General features: G+C 48.4%; 1 protein-coding gene across 1 annotated transcript in view; it reads left to right on the top strand.

Annotated features, from left to right (window-relative positions):
- Nucleotides 1-352: 352 nt before the first annotated feature.
- The window catches only part of LRRC20 (leucine rich repeat containing 20), a 244,459-nt gene continuing 232,347 nt past the window's right edge, over nucleotides 353-12,464 (top strand). The window contains exon 1 of the mRNA XM_066600558.1: nucleotides 353-448. The gene's annotated coding sequence lies outside the window, so the exon portion shown is untranslated. The remainder of the gene's footprint in view (nucleotides 449-12,464) is intronic.

A 12,464-nucleotide genomic window follows, 5' to 3' on the forward strand; every position in this document is an offset into this window, starting at 1 on the left:
CTGTGTGCAGACGGCACTAAGGGTTAACATGAGCATCTATTGTTCATGCCACACACAATACTAATTAAAAACAGTGTAGCCATGGTAACCACCCCAGAAGGGCTGCAGGTAGCCAGAAGACCTCTATGGAGGACGATAGAGAAGGTCTAGCTGGAAGTACTGGATAATGTCTACAGCTAGAACGTGCGAGAATACAGCACCGTGCACACAACGCGTCTCTAGTAATCTATCATACACGTGTAAACCCGCCGGGGGACATAACTACTCCAGGCCCCGGCTCCGTCCGGAGAAGCGGCGGCTGTAGGCCGCAATGTTTGTGTTCCCTATTAGGTCCGCCCCGGGAGTGCCGGCCTGTGATTGGCTGGCGGGGGAGCAGCACCTGGCACAGCAGCTGTCCCCGCTCAGTCCTAGCAAGAGAGAGAAGCAGCGGTGGGTGTGCACTTTGCCGGTAAGTAGCTGCTGCCATGTGCTGAGCAGGTAGTAGTCCTGTAAACTGCTGCTAGGGGGAGCTGCTCACATACAGCCATGACACCCGGGCTAGAACGTGGGGCTCACAAGACTGCTGTATTACCTTCTTATTGTCCCAGTGCTCTAAATATTCTCATTATAGCCTGGCAGGAAATGGTTAATAAGTGGTATTTTTTTTTTTTTAAACAAAATGCCATGATTTTAAGTCAATTTGGTGTACTTTCATAGACAAAACCGCCCTTAGAAGCTACTTTCATGCGGTCTGCGTCCTCTTTACGGGTTTTCGGGACGCACAGCATTATTGTAATCATTGCAGCCGTTCATTGTGAGAAGGAGAGACGTAACCCGGTAGCGTAGCGCCACCCCGTACCTGCGCCAAAGTCTTGTTAAGACTGTGTTTTCACCGTGTTAGGCGGTGAATGGAGTCAGTGAAGATCAATGCACTTTGATCCATGTGCGTGTGGCCACTGCGTATGGCTACACACGAGAAATAGATGGCAGCATGCTCTGTATCTCTGCGCACGTACGCAGCGCGAGCCCCATACGTTTGTACGGGCTGCGCAGGAAACGCTCTCCATTTGCAATACATTGCGAATCGGCAACATTTTATTATGCATCCTCGCTCTGAAATAGAGCGGGGAATGAAAAAAAAAATCACTTTGCGCAGTATGTGTGAAACGCGGGTATGTGCAGTGCCATACGCGGTCTCTGCCGCAAAGCGTATGGCGGCAAAATAGGTAAAAGTCTGTGGCGTCCGCCTGTGGACATGGGCCCTTACTTGTAGAATTACTGTTACGTTTTTCAGTAGGAAGGGCGGCTGCACACTGGCAATCACAGTATCGCCACAAGAAAATCACGACATTTTCTCCGCGATTTTTTTTTCTCTATTTTTTTGAGCATCATCGCTGCTTTTTCTTGCATAAAAATTGCTGCAACTTGCAATTTTCTCACGCTTTTTTTTTTTTTTGTGCTTTTTTTTGCCTCTGTTGTTTTAGCGTGAAAGTCTTTCTAATATTCAAAACGCATCGCACGAAAATCGCAAGTTCGTACTTTGCGATGCGATACAGACCAGGCTCCACAGGGAAACATGGGAGATAAAAAAAACGCAGAAAGATGGGGCATGCTGCAATTTCTTTTTTCTTGCCACATCGCATGAGTGAAAACATCGCAAATGTGAAGGAAACCATTGAAAATCATAATTCTGCTTTTTCACAGACTCGCATCGCTCAAAAAAGCACGCAATTTTCTCGCAAGTGTGAAGGTATCCTAAGGCTGCTTTCATACGGCTGAGAAAATCTATGCGAGGTTTGCACGTTGCGAAACGCACAAATCTCACGCGAATATGAACCCCATTCATATATGTGAGCGATTCCATTTTTTTTTTTTTTTTTTTGGTGGAGGGAAAAAAATTGCGGCACGTTTTATTTTTGGGTGCTCTTTCAGAATGCTTGCCCGTTGTTTTCAGTGGGGCGGCAAAAGCATTGTACGGCGGGCGATGCGAGGTTTTCCCATTGGAAACAATGGGAAACAATTGGCGATCCTCCAGTACGGCTGTCAGCTGCGCTGGAGGATCGCTGCTTCCCTTAAGCGATGAAAGGAGGTTTTGACACAAACATCTCACATCTGCGGTGAAATTGCACGTTCCCGAGTGCGAGATCAGGCCGAGTTTCACGTGTGCAGTTAGGCTAAAGGGGGTTTCACATCTGTGTTAGGGGTCCCGTCATCGATCCCGCGCAAATTACTGGAAGAAAAAGCGTTGCATGCAGTACGGTTTCTTCCAGATGTAAAGCGAACGGACGCCATTATAGTCAAACAGTGAAACTCTGCTGGATATCGTGCAAATGTGTAAGCTTCTTGTGCTTGCAAGGTGTTTTTATATGTCAAAAACTCTTCCTGTCACTTCTGTGAAGTAGCGATCCTCCAGGGCGGCTGAAAGCCCATTGGAGGATCGGCAAGGGTTTCCCTTTGTTTTCAGTGGGAAGTCCCGCATTGCACTTGTGTGCACATCACGCGCCATGGGATGTGTTTTAGGCCTTATGCACACGGCCGTGACGGGCTCTGCAAGCGAAATACCGCAGCGGAGTCCGTCACGGCGCCCACCCAAAGACCCCATACTTACCTCCGGATCCACTGCCCGAAGTCCTGCATGACGCCCTTGCGCGCATGCACAGTACAGCGCATGACACGCCGGCAGTGTCATATGACGCATCGGCGGTATCACATGACCCGTTGGCAGGGTCATATGACTCGGCCAGCAGTGGGCGTGGCGTGTATTCACGCTATACTTCCGCTGTGCTACAGCGGAAGTATAGTGTGACGGGCGGCTTCCATTGACTACAATGGAAGCCGTCCGCGCGTACACCCGCGACAAATAGGACATGCCACGGGTAATTTCATGCGGTGGAATTCCGCAGCATGTACATTGAGCTTTTAGGTTCAATAGAACCTAATAGCTGCAGTGAAACACCGTGGTGGAAATCTGGCCGTATGCATTAGGCCTTAGGCCTCTTTCACACAGGCGACAGCAATATTGCAGCTGTGTTCTGTGCGCTATCGCTGTATTTTCTTGCTGCAAAATCGTGATCTTGTGGCGCTACAAAGTTCTGTGACTTTGTAGTGCTCTTTTTTGGGGGGGTGCAAACCTGTCATTACAGAGGGTTCAACACCGCTGTGAAGCTAATGCAGCTTACATGAGACAGTGACAAGCTACCAGCTCAAGTTTGTAAATCACATGCAACTCATATGCTAAAGCAACGAGTGAACATGTCTCCTCAGTGAGCTGCTGAAGTTGTAAATCACATGCAGCTCATATGCGAAAGCAACGTAGCAGAGCTGTGTGGTGCATTGTGCCACCAGACACAATGGTACTATTTATGTTTTAATAATTACGAGTACATTACCTAACGGTGCTGTTTGCTCTGCCGCAATGCGGTGCTGGAGAACCAATCAAAGCCACTGCTTCTTGGAGGCGGGATGTTTGAACCCCTATCCAGGAAGCGCTGGCTGAAGACTACAGACAAGTTCCAGGGAACTGCCAGAGGAGAAGTACGGTGGAGTGGACAGCGCCTGTTAGGTAATGTATTATCATTATTTTTTAATGTAGCGAGGGCTTAAAGGGGTTGTCCCGCGCTGAAACGGGGTTTTTTTTTTTTCAACCCCCCCCCCCCCCCCCCGTTCGGCGCGAGACAACCCCGATGCAGGGACTTTAAAAAAAAAACCGCACAGCGCTTACCTGAATCCCCGCGCTCCGGTGACTTCTTACTTACCCGGTGAAGATGGCCGCCGGGATCTTCTCCCTCGGTGGACCGCAGGGCTTCTGTGCGGTCCATTGCCGATTCCAGCCTCCTGATTGGCTGGAATCGGCACGTGACGGGGCGGAGCTACACGGAGACGGCATCCTACACGAGCGGCCCCATTGAGAAAAGAAGAAGACCCGGACTGCGCAAGCGCGTCCAATTTGGCCATTAGACGCCGAAAATTAGGCGGGCTCCATGGAAACGAGGACGCTAGCAACGGAGCAGGTAAGTGAAAAACTTCTTATAACTTCTGTATGGCTCATAATTAATGCACAATGTACATTACAAAGTGCATTAATATGGCCATACAGAAGTGTATAACCCCACTTGCTGCCGCGGGACAACCCCTTTAATTTAGGGGAAACAGTAGGCTATCCTACTGTAAAAGTTGTATTGCACCATACGAAAACCGTGCTAGAAAAAAAATCGCAAAAAAAGATAGGACATGCTGCGATTTTCAAATCTCACAACATCGCATGAGTGAAAACCCTTACAAATGGGACAATAGTCAGTGGCAGAGTTGATCACGGTCTGCTTGGACCCTGCCGTTCTGCTGTTCCAGGGGATCCCAGCGGTCACATGAATGCCGGGTCATAGCAAAAGTAATACTTACCATTGTACTTTCTACTACATAGTGCTCATTGAGCGCTATCTACCCTGGAAAGGAGAAGTCAAAAGTGGTTAAACATCACTTCTCCCTTGTCCTTTGGGGTCCTCTGCTGTGTCTGACAGCTGAGGACCCGACTTGCTCCTGCTTGTTTGTAGGAATAGAGTCTTTAATCCCATGCCGTACTATCGGCGGGGATTAAAGCCCAAGACCAAGTGCCGTATGCTTATGGCTTTTGCTCCTTATGGGGCATGGACTACAGGAACTTGTAGTCTTGAGAACACTCATTGAGTTCTAGAGAAAAGTATTTGTAGGCATTCTTTGTGACCGTGAAGAGGTTACTATGCAGGGAGGAGGAGGAGGTGAGCTATGACCACCACTTATTGTCAGTGTTGACCAGTTGTCATAAAAAGATGATACAAACCATTAGTCATTTTCTTATGACATGTTTTCTTTAAGGTTTCATTAAAGGGGATATCCGAGTTGTAACGTCTTAGGACAACCCCTTCCCTGTGTACCAACATAACAAATAGGGATATGCTCGCCTCTCCCCACTCCTGTTATATCCCGCGCCGGTGCTCGGTCCCCCTCCGGTCTGTGTATATAGCTGCAGTCTCCAGTGATTTATGGGATGTCACAGGGACAGCGATCGATTGTGGCACAAAGTGGGAGTGGGGAGAGGTGACTATTTGTTGGTCCCCAGATGTTACAACACTGATAACCAAGTGTTCACAACCCCCAGGCATCTAGATGGATCCCTCCATGGAAACGTGGGCTGCTATTAGTAAAACAGAGACCAGATCTGCAAGCCGTACTCTCCGTTCTATCAGGTCTCTGTTGGACAGAGGAGTGCAGCCGACTCTTTATGCACTCCTTGCTCTGGGTGCAAAAACTGTAGCAGATGTGACTAGCACTGTCAATGAGGAACCAGCTTTTATCTAACCTCTTCTACTGGTACTTGGTGATCTAGTTGGGTGCTGCGTCAGGTAGGTGTATTCCTGCCCGATCGAGGCCATCAGGTCACACTGAATTACTTGGCTTATAATATACGCCTCTTGAATGTGTTGGGAAAGTATTTGTGAACTGATTGTGGATTTGGAGTCTGCCAAAGAGCAAGTAAGGATAGCTCTAAGGCGTTACCTGACCCAGAATATACAGTGCTCATTAAAGTAATCACACTACCCATAATAACGTATTACACAGCCGCAGCGGAGAATCAAAGAGTTTCTCCCATTCTTTTCAAATGAGGAAACCTCATATCGCGCAACTTTCTTGGCCGTGTGAAAACGGCCTTAGGTTGAAAGCAGCAGAAAATCTCCAGTATCTAAATATTTTTTTTAAAATCCCAAGCAAAATTGCTTGCCAGTCAGTGTTGCCCTATTGAGCCCTGCCATTGTTGGGGGCCTGAACTGCCATAACAAGCAGCACTATGCCATTGCTCAAAAGGGGGTGATTGAGATGACATAGGAAGCGGTCGCTGTTAGAGATGGGTGTCATATTTGGACACCTGCCATATTTGGATGGGTCTCCCCTCTGACTTGTGATGTATATGGAGTTTACGTCAAATTAGGCAGGAGTTAATAGGTCAGCAGTAAACTAGGGAGGAATTGTAGGTTGTTTTTTTTTTATGCTTGTACCTAGAAAAGAAATTCTAATTCACAAATGAAACGCTAATGTATACAAACCCTATACTGCATGAATGATATGTCGTTCAGCAGTGTTATATGATCTGGAATACCAAGCTAAAAATGTGCCAGGACCCTGAGCCTAAAAATGTGTGGTGCTTACGGGGTTAACTAAGAAAAAAAAGAAACCCCTATTGTTGCCAATAAACATTTCCATGTTTTATCGCGTTTGGCGATTGTTGAAAACGCATCATTCCATTAATAAACGTAAGGTGTGTTTTTCCTCTCCTGCTAGTTAGAGGCATTCGTCCCACCCCGGCCCCCCGTAGAGGCTTCTACTATTGAGGTGGTGAATGTGTCGCTGTCCTGTGATCATGTTCCGCTGAGTAGGCATTCATTTCCTTTGTTTGTTACCAGTCCGCGCAGCGCCGGACAGAAGTCGTGTTAATGGTTTTTGCAAGGCGATCAAAGTTTCACGACATTAAAGCAACATGGAGAAAGACAAATGACACGAGCAGTTCCAGATATCCCTTTCATCATATAGGATGACCGGATTGTGCTGTAATTGTAAAGGGATATGAGTTGCATTGTGGGCTTTATCCATCCTCTCTATCAAAGGCCGGCTCACGCAGGCGGATTCCAATTACGGAATCCACGATCGGCGTCCGCACAGAGAATCCTCAGCAAAGCGCAGCCATTCGAAAAAAGCAAAAGTACATGACTTTGCTCACACTCATGGATATGAATTGCATATTCCGTGAGTGGAGGAAAAATCACAGCATGCTCTATTTTGCTGCGGACTCCGCACGCACGGCCTGCGTTGAAGTCAATAGAGGCTGTCTGACTCGCAGCCCATACGCAATTAACATTGCGTGTGGGCTGCAGGTACCCGTGTCATCTCATAGCAGCGACACTGGAAATTCATAAAAAAACTGTACTGCACATGATTAACAGCGAGCCGCTGTGGTCATCCGCAATACAGATAGGATGCAGGTTCAGTAATGGTGTATCTTGTCTCCACCAGAAGGATGGGTGGAGGCCTAGTGACATACAGTATACGCCTAGTTAACGCCCTCTAGCTCCTGATTGGCTAGGGGGCCGGCTCGCCAGGACTTGACTGTTAGGCTTAGGGCTGGAGGTTTACGGTTAAGATGAGGGTTAGGATTAGGCTGGAGTGTTAGGGTTAGGGTTACGACCGCTGCAGTGCCGAGCGTGAAAGCGCAGGAGCGAGGAAGGGACAAGGGAGAGCATCGGGGCGAGTGATACGAGTTGCCGCAGGAAACTAAGCCGGGGCAAGTGACAGCGCAGGAGTGGCGACAGGACAAGCCAGAGCAGCGGGGTGAGTGACAGGAGGCAGCCCTGTGAAGCAGTGCAGAATGACACAAGCACTGAGCCGGGGCAAGTAGCAGTGCAGGAGTGGTGACGGGACAAGGAAGAGCAAAGGGGTAACTTACATGAGCCGGGAGGTGTCTGTGCTCAGCTGCTTCCCGGGGACCTGCCATGGATGGATGGATGGATGGATGGATGGTTTGCTGCGACCGCTGGACACACACTCCCCACCCACAGTCCCTGGCATGATGGCATCTCCGCTCCCAGCACGTCGTGGTCCCCGTTCTGCTGCCGACCTCCGCAGTGTTCCCCTTCTTGTCCTTGCCAGGAGGCTCTGCTGCACAGAGGGCGACTGCCCTTCTTCCCAGCGTCACCACGCCAGAACTGAAGAAAAGCCCGTCCTCCGCCCAGAGTACAGCGACCTCCATACACTGGCCACTCACATGTGGGGGTGTGAGAAGGGCTTCCCTTGTCACTGATGCATGTCTCCACTCATCTCTTCCGGTGGAGACAAGATACACCAGAACCCGCAGGGTCACCGGCCGGGCTCACAGCTGGAATTTGCTATGGGCCTCCCGCATTCGGAATTCGGTCTGCTCGTGTGAGTCTGGCCTAAATCAGTTTAAATCTATCTTCACACTTTGCAGGTTTTGGTGTAGATTATGTACTGTGGAAAATCTGCACCAAGTCTGCTATGTATGAATGCACCCTTAGGGAAATTTGGGCCTGCACAGATTCTCCATGCAGAATCACGCAGCGGGTCCCTCTTTTCCTGCAGACATGAGGCCTCAAAATCGATTATACTCACCTCTCCGGACGCTGCAGATCTCCCCTCTGTCGCTGCCGGATCTTCCTTCTTCGGCCCGGCAAATGTGCTCGGCACGCCGGAACCGTGCACTTTTATTTCTCTTTTGAACTCCTGCTATCCTGCTGTACAGCACAAATACAGCTGCGGGTGTGCTGCAGGACCGGACCGGTTCCATAACCTTCAATAGAAGCTGCGGGAGCCCTGCACAAAATAGAGCATGCTGCGGGTGTTTTCCCTCACGTTAGATCCGCGCGCCAGGGAAAAATGACATCTGCAGGTATTTAATTACCTGCGGGTGTGCAATGATTCCCTATGGGTGCAGAACACCTGCGTATTTTTGATAATTCTATTTTGCCCGTGGACTTTGGGCTTTAGGGTATGTGCCCACATAGTGCAATACAATTGAAAGAGTTAAATCTGCTGCGGATCCGCACAAAAAAGCATCTAAATTTGCATCTATGGTGTGAGTTTTTACAGGTTTTCTGTCACAACTGTGACTCAGGATTCGGTGCAAAATGTCTATTGTAAACATTCCGCAATCTTTTCTGCTAGGTGGGAACAGACAGGCCTCATGTCCACGGGGAAAATAAGAATTAAAATCCGCAGTGGATTTTAACTCTTCTCCCGCGCGCGGATCCGCACCCCATAGGGATGCATTGACCACCCGCGGGTAGATAAATACCCGCGGATCGTCAATAAAAGTGATTTTAAAAAAAATGGAGCATGAAAAAATCTGGACCATGCTCCATTTTCATGCGGGTCTCCCGCGGGGACGGCTCCCGCGGGCTTCTATTGAAGCCTATGGAAGCCGTCCGGATCCGCAGGAGACCTAAAATAGGAATTTAATTGCTTCGGCTCGGCGGATGTGCCCGGCGCATGCGCGCGGCACGTCGACGACGTGCCGCCGGCGTGAGGAATTCATCCGCCGGCCGAAAAAGAAGATCCGGCCGTGAGGAAGAGCAGAGCGTCCCCGCCCGCTACGGATAGGTAAATTCTTATAAATTCTTATTTTCAGCGCTCATGTCCGCGGGGCAGGAGGGACCCGCTATGGATTCTACATGGAGAATCCGTAGCGGGCCCGATTTTCCCCGTGGACATGAGGCCTAAGGGCTCATGTCCACGGGCAAAAGAAGAATTAAAATCCGCAGCAGATTTTAACTCTTCTCCTGCCCGCGGATCCGCACCCCATAGGGATGCATTGACTACCTGCGGGGTAGATAAATACCCGCGGATGGTCAATAAAAGGGATTTTAAAAAAAATGGAGCATGAAAAAATCCGGACCATGCTCCATTTTCGTGCGGGTCTCCCGCGGGGACGGCTCCCACGGGCTTCTATTGAAGCCTATGGAAGCTGGGTGGATCCGCGGGAGACCTAAAATAGGAATTTAAAAGAATTTACTCATCCGGAGCGGGCGGGGAAGGTCTTCTCTTCCTCACGGCCGGATCTTTCTTGCTTTGGCTCGGCGGATGTGCCTGGCGCACGCCGACGACGTGCCGGCGACGTGACGAGTTCATCCGCCGGCCGAAAAAGAAGATCCGGCCGTGAGGAAGAGAAGACTTTCCCCGCCCCCTCCGGATGAGTAAATTCTTTTAAATTCCTATTTTCAGCGCTCATGTCCGCGGGGCAGGAGGGACCCGCTGCAGATTCTCCATGTAGAATCCGTAGCGGGCCTGATTTTCCCCGTGGACATGAGGCCTTAAACTAGTTTTCTGGGAGCTATCCTCAGGCATGAGTTCTCCTTCACTGGAAGTCTTCATACAGAGGCTGGACAGACATCTGTCTGGGATGATTTAGTGATCCTACACTGAGCAGGGGGGTTGGACCCGATGACCCTGGGGGTCCCTTCCAACTCTATCATTCTGTGAGTTGTTCAGCGTGGGTCACTGCTCTTAGGCCTCATGTCCACAGGGAAAATCAGATCCGCTGCGGATTTGTAACGCGGATTTGGGCTGCGGATGCAGTGCAATTGTCTTTTATTTTTAATGCAGGAGATCAATTGAGCTATGTGCTCTATGAGCTCCCGCACGCGTGATCCGCACCAAAGTGGAGCATGTCCATTTTTTTTCATGCTCCAGAAATTTTTTAATTACCATCCACGGGTATTTATCTACCCGCGGGTGGTCAATGCATTCCTATGGAGCGCGGATCCGCGTGCGGGAGAAACGCTGCGGATTTTAATTCTTATTTTCCCCGTGGACATGAGGCCTTAATCCCTCACGATCATCTGATTACAGGCGAGCTGTCAATAGAGATAGAGCTTGAAGCAGACAGCTCTGTCCATTGAGCAGTGGCCTGGATTGGTATTGCAGGAAGAGCTCCCATTGAATTCAATCAATCTACAGTGTAAATTGATGTACTGTGGACGTTTTTCATTGAGTTCAATAGGAAGTAAGGATCCTCCACAGATTCCAATTGTCGCAGAGTTTGCTCCAGATTATTTGTGGATGCACTGCAAAATCCACTTTAAAGAAAAAAAGAGAAGGTGAAATAGTAATTTACAAAAAAAAATGTTCACTTTCTCCCTATAGTCTTGCCTGCTCCCTATCCGGACTCTCCTGACCTCCAGTAATGATGTATTGTATATGACCACTGGTCGAAACGTTGTCACTGGAGTCGAGAAAGGGAGGAATAGCCGGGCAAGACTCTTTATAGAGGTGTGGTTCCAACACTGACTATGCAGCCGAGGAGAAGATGATGGTCAACTTTACATCAAAGGCTTTGGACAATGCTGTCACATAATCACATGGAAGCGATGTCTCTGTGACTTTCCGATTGAGTCAGATTTCTTAAAAAAACACACAATATCCCATTGGTTTTGTGTGGAAATCCGGTATTTACGCATGTCTGTTACTTTCATTGGGCTCTTTCCGTGCACCAAGAAGAAAAATAAGAATAATACGTAGCTGTGAATGAATCCATTGAAATCAATAGGTTCTATTCACTGCGTATTATGCGTGTCATATGCTGCGTAAACCTGTTTGTGTGAATGAGCACTAATTTTAAGGGTCCCTAAAGCTAGTCACACCCACCTTGTGAAAGCCCCGTGGATGCGAGTCGTTTTCATGTGAAAACAGCTTTGCATCACTTTGGGGATAAAGGAATTCCCTGCCGTGGCAGAGGATTGCGGAGTTCTCCTATTACTGTCAATGGGCATTGAAAACAATGGCCGCGATTTGTTTCCCGTGAGATGGAACATGCTGTGATTTGTTTCCCGCATCACATTGCGCTGCCAATGCGGAAAAAAATCGCTCGTGTGTGTATGACCCAATTCCAAAGACCAGGGTAAAATTTGTGCGTCTCGCAATGTACAAATCATGCGCGATTTTCTCTGTGAAGTCGGCCTAAGAGTGCCTTCAGACGTCACTGATTTGCTGCAGATTTTGCCATGGACTTTGCTGCTGATCTGTGGCAGATTTCACCCCTCTAATTTGAATTCAATTGAAAGGGTGAAATCTGCAGCAAATCGGCGACGTTGGATTTGCTGGAGTTCTTGGCATTAGCAGTGGGAATAACCTGCAACAAATCGAAGAGCAATCAATAATTTATAATCTGCGCTGAAGCTCAATCCACCCTGCAAACTTTCAGCAGTGTGTCGGTAGGAGTTCTTGACATCTCACCCACTTTGCTGCTACGGTAATGTGCCGTATGTTGTCCGCATATCAACCCATAGCACAAAATACAGCGTATATGCCATGTGTGGGCATCACCTTAAATCACACAATCAATCTTCATCAAGATTACGTGGTTTCTCTTGCTGGAAACAATCACATTTTGCTCTACTGGCGTGCTGTCCTGCTCTAAGAGGCAGCTAAAGATGGTCAGCTGCTCTAAAGCTCCATTTAGACGCAAAGATGATCACTCAAAATTGAGTGACAGTTTTGAGCGATCGTTTTGCATAGCTACTAATGGGAACTAATATCCATTAGAAGCTAATTAACATCATTTGCATGTTAATGAGCCGCTGGTAGATGTATTTACAGAACAGCACGTGGTCTGTTCTTTAAATACATGTCCTTTTGTTCTTCCCTGTGCTGCCAGCTAGTAACAATGTTATCAGCGCTGCCCGCAGAAAACTCCGCCTGTGGTCCCTGCTATCACGAAGGATGGATTTTATGCTCACAAGAAATCCATCGTCCAGCAGAAAAGCAAAGAATGGTAGGATTTAGACGCAACGATTATATCACTCAAAAGCCACCGTTTGAGCGATAATCGTTGTCTAAATGGGCCTTAACACCGTACCAAACATTGTCATGAAATCTTCATCTCTGACACCCAATTCTCTCCCACTTCAGATAAATGCACAGAGGAGGATTAATATGTGATTATCTTG

The sequence above is a fragment of the Eleutherodactylus coqui genome, chromosome 4 (assembly GCF_035609145.1).
Source record: "Eleutherodactylus coqui strain aEleCoq1 chromosome 4, aEleCoq1.hap1, whole genome shotgun sequence".
Classification (NCBI taxonomy): Eukaryota; Metazoa; Chordata; class Amphibia; order Anura; family Eleutherodactylidae; genus Eleutherodactylus; species Eleutherodactylus coqui.